Source organism: Nicotiana attenuata, chromosome 3 (genome assembly GCF_001879085.1).
Source record: "Nicotiana attenuata strain UT chromosome 3, NIATTr2, whole genome shotgun sequence".
NCBI classification, from domain to species: domain Eukaryota; kingdom Viridiplantae; phylum Streptophyta; class Magnoliopsida; order Solanales; family Solanaceae; genus Nicotiana; species Nicotiana attenuata.
Genome location: NC_031991.1, coordinates 10,828,322 through 10,837,262, shown reverse-complemented (window position 1 = coordinate 10,837,262; position 8,941 = coordinate 10,828,322).

The following is an 8,941-nucleotide window of genomic DNA, read 5'->3' as shown; positions in this document are numbered from 1 at the left end:
CTCTTATGAGCCTTGCTTTGGGACCTTGAGTTCCCTCTGAACTTGGACATCTGAGGGCTGGCATTTCCATACTGCACTATGTTCTTAATTCTGCAATGTTTTGGGGTGTAAGCACTGCCCGGAGTCCTTTGAGACTCTTGGGAACTTTGACACACCCCAACTATGAGAAAGTCTTTTGGAAGTTTGATCCTGGAAGTTTATTTATCTCATATTGCTGGACTCTGAGTCTAAATTAGGTTGTTTGGATGTAGCTGGAACTTCTGATGTAATTTTACCTTTCTTTTCTGATTCATTCAAGTTATAATAACTATTGGGGATGGATAGTGAAAAGGGATGGGGAATGAATGCATGCAAAGGGTAGAAAACCTGCCTATAGGTCCTTTATAATTTTTGCACTTCTGCATTTAGGAAACCTGCCTATAAGTTATTTATAATCTCTGCATTTCCGCATGTAGAAAATCTGCCTATAGGTCATTCACAATTTCTGTACTCCTGCATTTAGAGAACATGCCTATAATTTTTCTACGCTTCTGCACTTATGCATTTTCGCATTTTAGAGATCATGCCAATAGGTTCTGCATATAAAATCATGCCTTAAGTTTTTTTCTGCATATATACACCATTATGCAAATAATTTTAGGCTTAATAATAACCAAATTCATTCTAGATATCATGTCTGTAGGACTCTTGCATTTACACAATTGTTTTATAACCAATTAATTTAGAGATCATGCCCATAGGATTATTGCAACTGTTAAAATCAATGACACTTAGAAATCATGCCTATAGGATCAAATTAACTGAATCAGCCTCGTTTTTTAATCTAATATCAGTCTTAAAATCCGCAGATCCCTTTTCAAGAATTCATACACTCTTCTTTAAATTCAGTATACTCCTACATTGTTAGATGTCATGCCTACCGATCTCACCTAGGCAAACTATTAGGTAATTAAGTAACTGTGCCAGTCTTTAATAACTACATCCAGACAAGGCAAATTCGGACTCCTCATCTGAGAAATATGTGATGAATCAGCCTATCCTACGCCTTAATTTAATTAAAGACCTAACCAGTATCTGAAGTCATGCTATGTATTTGCCTTTAAGAGATGAGGCCTATTTGAGCCTTAACTGCTGTTTGTTTCTCCCCTATTTTATTATGTGTTTTTGTTTGTCGCCTAGATTTTTATCCTTTTAAAACTTCTGAAGCCCCAACGCCCTCCCCTTTAGGATTAGTAGTCTCAATGCCTCCGGGACTGATAGGATCGGGACGGGTAATAGCATGCAATAAGTAACGATACCATTTCGCGCTTTAATACCTTAACGGGGTGGGAAAGGGTAGACATGGAGATGATGATCACGCGATAACACCATGCGTACGATTGGCTACCGGTGTTGTGTGGATGATCCATGTATTTTACAAACCTAGGACCCCCTTCCTTTATGTAATTATTTTTAGATTAACAATTTTCAGTTCTTTAAAATTCTGTATTTTGTTTCAGTCATTAAAATTTCGCCTTTAATTTTTGCACTATCCTCTTCTTCTAAATAAAATTTTCTGCTCACCTACTTCTGTAACTGATTGTTTATATTCATTATTTGGTCTTTTTTTTCTGCATTCAGACATTCTTTCAAATAACTAGGAAATCACCTAGTCCCTAATTTCAGCATGTTTAGTAACCATTAAACATACCTACTTGCAGTCCTTATGTGAAATTGTCTTGTATGCTTATTTGCTTTTAAAGTCACAATTGTAGCATGGCCGGGAACCACACTAGTGGATCTTGAGGGGTGCCTAACACCTTCCCCTCGAGATAATTTCTAGCCCTTACCCGAACTCTGGTTTTTCGAACTCAAACCCTTCTTAGTGTCCTAATGCACTTAATCATTAGGTGGCGACTCTTCAAACTCCAAAACCCAATTCCCAAAAGGGAAAATAGTTGTCCACCCAAATATCGTAAACCCGATTTCGCCTTTTTAAAGATGGAAAAAGGGGGCATCGACAACATGGCAACTCTGCTGGGGAATTCTTTAGGTTTTTACCATTTCTTGTTATTTGTGACTTTATTGCTTCTTTATTGCTTTTATTTAATGTCCTTATTTCTCTTCTACTTCAAAACTGACTTGGCTTTTTATTTTCTTTTTCTTTAAGTCTTTTACTGCTTTCCTTTAATACTGTTGTAATTACGAGCAATTATTGTAATCATTACTTTATGAACGAGCAAATACGTGACAACTTGTTTCATTCTTGTAATTGCGTCTTCAACATCATATTCCACTCGTGCCAAACAAATACCATAGCAACGCTTATAATGAGTGGTTGCGCCCTTCCGATATTATCACCCCCCTAAATTTGGCAAAAGGCGTATTTGCGGTAAAACCAGTCGATCAGCGGTGCAGTCGACGGTTCCGTGCCTTTCCCTCTTGAGTTGTCCGCTCAAGGGTACCGGTCTAATACCCCATAGAAACCTTATTCTGCTTAAACTGTACATGCATCACTGTCAAACCTAGCCGAGTCAGTTATATTGTCCACATAATGACTCTTTAAGACAGCCTTGTCCAAAGTCCACTGGGTTTCCTTGGAACCCAAACGGACATTACCACGTTTGTGCATTTATTTGGAGAACTAAATGCTGTCTATGCTAATTATTGGTTTAAATAGTCGAGTCCGGTGGGGTTAGGGTCTAACACTTTGTTTTGCAGAAAATGAGGCACGAAGTCCCCAGATTCGGCATGGTAACCAACATTCACCCAAGGTTGCTAAGCTGGTGGGAAGACCTTTACTCCAGTGATCAGACTCTCGTCCGCAAATATTTGGGAAATTTGCCTTCTCTTTTGGAAATCCAACCTGAGAACAAAATCATAGAGGCTGCAACTTTATTTTGGGATAGCGACAGATCTGTGTTTCGCTTCGGGGACCTTGAAATGACACCTTTGCTCGAGGAAATAGGAGGACTAGCTAGTATTCCTTGGGTGACTCCGGGTTTGCTTATGCCAGAAAATCGCAAGGGTAGGGGTTTCCTCAAGATGATAGGACTAAAGAAAAATCCAGACATGACCTGTTTGAAGGACTCTTACATTCCTTTCGACTATTTGTACGAGAGGTACGGCCATAGCAAGTCCTACCGCACTTACTCGGATGAATTTGCCCTCACATCATTAGGGCATATCCACAGAAGGTTCTTCGTCTTTATGTTCTGCTTTTTGGGGATGATAGTATTTCCTACGAAGAAGGCTAGGATCCATACCAGACTAGCCATGTTCGACAAGACTCTAATGGAAGGGATTGGTGGGCAGCCTTTTAGTATAGTACCTATGATTGTTGCTGAGATGTACCGAGCCCTGGAAAACTGTCTACGAGGGGCCAATCACTTTGAGGGTTTCAACTTACTACTTCAACTTTGGCTCATGAAGCACCTCCAAAAGGGTGAATATCGGCAGGAGATTTTGCGCAGAGATTGGGATGATCATATCGCCTTCCATCAGCCAAGGCGAATGAACTATATGCCTAACATGTTTGCTCAACCAGAAGATGCTAAAGGGTGGGTAGAGTTGTTTGAAAACCTGAAGGAAGACAAAGTGCAGTGGATGTTCGAATGGTTCCTACTGAAGAATTCATCATCCGATCTCGGGATGCACCATTTCTTATACTCATTGGTCTGAGAGGAACTTATCCCTATGTCCCTCTCCGAGTCATGAGACAGGCAGGAAGAAACCAGGTCATACCAAAGGTCGACAAGATGAGTCACTTCAGGGCCGACTTCCAAGACGACGATAGCCCATACAGTGTCAAGCTCAACATATGTGGCACTACAAAATCATCCTGGGAAAGGATTCCATAGAACCAGACCGATACCATGCTGGTTATACCCCATACTATCCAAGTTGGTTGGAAGACAATCACGCTTGGTTGGGACAACCCAGGTCCATTCGAGGTCACAGGGTCATCAACAAAAAGGCTGAAGTACAGGTTAAGTACAACCAATTGCGCAAGAGGATTCGGGAGTGCGAAAGCGAACATCAGGAAATTCAAGAAGCACATCAGAAGTTGATTGAAGAATGGAAGGATATGGCTGTCAGCGCCAATAAGCGATTGGGGTATTTGGAGCGGGGCTTAGTAGAGTTGGAAAGGAAGTTCATCCAGAGGATCGAGAACTGCCAGAACGCTGAGGGAAACGAAGGAGGGCACTTGGCTAGAGCTTATTTGCTGTTGGGATTGCGTGAGCTGGTGAAGCAGTTCGATGGAGCTAAAGATGCCGAGTCTGGGGAAGGTCCTTCTGGGACCAAGTAGCTAGGAGTCTTTTCTTTTCTCTTGCTTTAAAATGTAATAAGGCCAATGGCCATTAGTGACATTTTACTTTCTGCAACTTAGTATCGTTTTGGGATTCGTCTTATTTTTATCAATATAATGAGGCATTTAGCATTACAAGTTCTCCAAATCAACTTGTCTCTAGGCCTACCTCGGGCACAACGAGGCACCCAAATTAGGACACGATTTATATTCTTGCACTATGTGTTTAAATATTGCAACGTTTTCTTCTCATAACCTTCGCTAACTTGTTACCTTTATGGTTTTTACTTTTGTTTTATTCCCCTCCCCCAAAAGGTTAGTTCGTGCACTCTGGCATCATCATCCTACTCCACAAGATCTAAGGGCCCTCCACCTCCTCCTCCTCCGAGTCCTATCAGAAACAAGAACAAAGCAAAAAATGGAAGACTTGAGAAACATCAGAAAAGAGAACTCGGGTGAACGGGTAGAGGTTACCCAGGGTATTCAGGTTTCCAAAGAAAGTGCCGCCCAACTTGAGCAGAAGCTGTTGAAATTTCAGGAAGAACTGGACCAAGTTCGGAACTTGGCAAACTTATCATTTTCCTCACTACCCCAGATGTCAACTTTCCCAATGCTCAAAATCCTACACCTCCACAAAGCATCCCGAAACCACAAAATCAACCCGCTCCCCATCACCATTGCAACACATGTCACACTTCGAACAACACCCCACTACTCATTCCCGAACCACTAAACTCCACAAAAGATCATCCCCACAACACCCCCATCTATGTGGAAACCATACCACAATATACTCAACCTATTTCAAGCACACCGTAGTCTGATGACAAAGACTCTCTCATCAGGAACCTGGCCGCAGAACTAAAGAAGCTGACTAGCCGAGTCCAGGGTGTTGAAGGAAACAAAGGTATCGAAGGGCTGAATTACAAGGACCTTTGTATTCAGCCAGATGTCGAACTACCCGAGGGGTACAAACCTCCTAAGTTCGAGATGTTTGATGGCATAGGAGACCCCAGAGTCCATTTGAGGACATACTACGACAAGTTGGTCGGAGTCGGAAGGGACGAAAAGATCCGCATGAAGCTCTTTATAAGAAGTCTGAAAGGAGATGCTCTATCTTGGTACATTAGCCAAGACCCCAAGAAGTGGATAAGCTGGGTAGGTATGGCATCTGATTTCATGGACAGGTTCAGATTCAATACGGAGAATGCGCCAGATGTATTCTACATCCAGAATTTGAAGAAGAAACCTACAGAGACATTCCGCGAATATGCTTCTCGTTGGAGGTCAGAGGCCACTAAGGTCAGGCCGGCCCTAGAAGAAGAGCAGATGAACAGGTTTTCATCCGAGCTCAGGACCCACAATATGAGAGGTTGATGCTGATTGAGGGTCAGAAATTTTCGGACATCATCAAGCTAGGGGAAAGGATCGAGGAAGGCATTAAAAGTGGTATTGTCACCAACTTTGAGGCATTGCAGGCCACCAATAAGGCTCTACAGTCTGGTGGCACGTCTAAGAAAAGGGATGTGAGTGTCGTGATGGTTGCATAGAGAACAAAATCCCCAATAAAATACTAAATCTACCCAACATCCCCTCTCACATATCAGCCTACCCCAAATTACCAAGCACCACCGCCCTCTTACCAAGCTCCACCACCTACTTACCAATCATCTCCACCCCCCACATATCAACCTACCTCACCAAGATATTCCCAACCCGCACCCATCTACCAAGCCTATAATGCTCAGCCCTCTCACTATCAATCACCTCCCCGCCAAAACTTTCCGAGACCTCGACCTAACTTCGACCGCAGACCTCCCAAACAATATACCGCCATTGCCGAACCGATTGACTAGCTGTATGAAAGGCTCAAACTTGCTGGTTACCTCACCCCTATCCCTGCCCTAACTCCAGAAAATCCTTCCCAATGGATCAACCCGAACAAAACCTGTGCATACCATTCCGGCATGAAGGGGCATACCATTGATGAGTGCCGCTCTCTGAAGGATAAAATCCAAGCTTTAATTGACAACAAGATCATCGTGGCAAAGGAGCCTTCTCCTAATGTTCGCAACAACCCTCTACCTGACCACAAGGGTGGAGGCGTTCACATGATCGAGATAGAAGATGATTGGGACCCCAAAGGGTCGATTGGATTGATTGCCGAAGGTGACGAGCCGAAGAAACCAACAGTCACACTTAATCCGATTATTGTCCAGATACAGCCTTCTAGGGATGCTGAAGTGAATATGTCCATACCGTTTGCGCTTGAAACACCGTCTTCTACAAAGACGCCAGGACCATTTGATGTTGAGTTTGGATCCCCGAAAGCACCTGTGCCATTTGAAGTTGCCGTGTTACCTCCCAAAACAAGGGTACCTATTCTTGTAACAAGCCATAGCACCATTCCATACGAAGGACATTCCTTGGGATTACACTGCCGAGGCGAGAAGGAAAGGGAAAACCAAGTCTGGAGAAGCAATTGCAGCACAGGGTATGACAAGAACCGGCAGGGTATATACTCCGGAGCATTTAGTTGAATCAAGTAAGCAGGCTTTTGGACGGCCTATTGAAATTGGGCCCGATGATCTCTGGAGGAAGATACAAGCAAAAGAGTACTCAGTCGTTGATCAACTGAATAAAACACCGGCGCAGATCTCCATCCTAGCTCTGTTGCAAAGCTCTGATGCACATAAGAATGCCTTAATGAAAGTGTTGAGCGAGGCATATGTGCCCAGCAACATAACTGGAGGAGAAATGGCGAACATGGTGGGGCAAGTGTTGGAGAGTCACAAAATCACTTTCCACGAAGATGAGCTTCCACCAGAAGGGCTGAGCCACAACAAGGCATTCCACATCACCGTGCAATGCGAGGATTATTTCATCACTAGGATTCTGATTGATGGAGGGTCCAGCCTCAACATCTGTCCATTGGTGACTCTCAGAACGTTGGGAAAGAGCCTGCATGAGATCAAGGATGGGGCCATCAACGTCAAAGCTTTTGATGGTTCCCAAAGGTCCACCATTGGGGAAATCAGTTTGTGTCTGCAAATGGGACCGACTTGGTTCGACGTTGATTTTCGAGTGATAGACATCCCAGCATCTTACAACTTGCTATTGGGACGACCTTGGATTCACGCCGCTGGAGCTGTAGCATCAACCCTGCACCAGGCAGTGAAGTTCAAGTGGAATCACCAAGAGGTGATTATTCATGGAGACGTTAGTAATCCCATATACAGTCGCCAGACCATCCCAGCAATCGGAGGAAGAAGGAAGATAGGTGGGGAAACCTACCACCACATTGAGCGAGTCAACACCGTCGACAAAGAAAAATGGTGGGACAACAAAATTGAAAGCATAGTGAATTGGAGCGGGTATGAACCTGGCAAAGGACTTTGCAAAAACCTCCAAGGAATCGCTAAGCCTATTAAGCTCAAGAAGCATGGTACCACTTTTTGTTTGGGGTATGAGTATACCTGGGAAGAACTCAAGGACTTGTCGCCTCCATGGCGCGGCCCTTACTATCCATTGGAGCATCCGATACCTCGCCTGGAGCAGACTTTCCAGCCAGAAGACGTCATATATGGGTCAGAAGAAGAGGAAGCGTTGGCGGCAATGAAGAATCTGTTCTTGGAAGACGACAATATGCACTGTTATGTCATTTTCGAGGAGGAAGGGGAGGAAGGCCCTTCCATTCAAGTTGTGAGCCGAGGATCGCGCCTCAATAATTGGTCCATCAGAACCACCAGAGCCCGGAAAGCTTCAGGGTAGCAAGGCTGAACAAAGCACCATGCATCATCTTTATTTTTACTAGTTGATTTCCTTTCCGCATTTTTAATTTCGAAAATAAGAGCTCCAATGTGCAAAACAATAATGAAATTTATCGAAGCATTTCAATTTCTTATAAATCTCGCTCTTATTATTTTTCTATCATTTACTTTATTTACACAGCATTACTATTACTTATCTTGATGAACCGACGATTGTGACATGCAACGAGACAACGCAACAAACGGACATAAACTCATAACAGGATGATATACCGGAAGAGATCGTTAAAGAGGTTGAGGACTTTGAGAATAGGCCTAAGTCTAACTTGGACGAAACTGAGGTTATCAACTTGGGGGATACAGAGAATGTTAAGGAAACGCGCATCAGTGTTCATCTGTCGCTGTCGGAAAAGAAAGAGTACACGGAATTTCTAAAGGAATATGAGGACATATTCGCCTGGTCGTATGATGATATGACTGGTCTCAGTACATCTATTGTAGCTCAAAAACTGCCAACAGATCCGACATGTCCGCCGGTAAAGCAGAAGCTCATAAAGTTCAAACCTGACATGAGTTTGAAAATCAAGGAAGAAGTCACCAAGCAGGTCAAAGCCAAGATTCTCAGGGTAGTAGAATACCCAACATGGTTAGCCAACATCGTGCCAGTACCAAAGAATGACGGGAAGGTCAGAGTCTATGTCGACTACCGGAACCTCAACCGGGCCAGTCCGAAAGACGACTTCCCCTTGCCAAATATACCCATTCTGATTGACAACTGCGCCAAGCACGAGATGTAGTCATTCGTTAATTATTTTGCTGGGTATCATCAGATATGGATGGAAGAAGAAGACGCAGAGAAAACGGCTTTCATTACGCCGTGGGG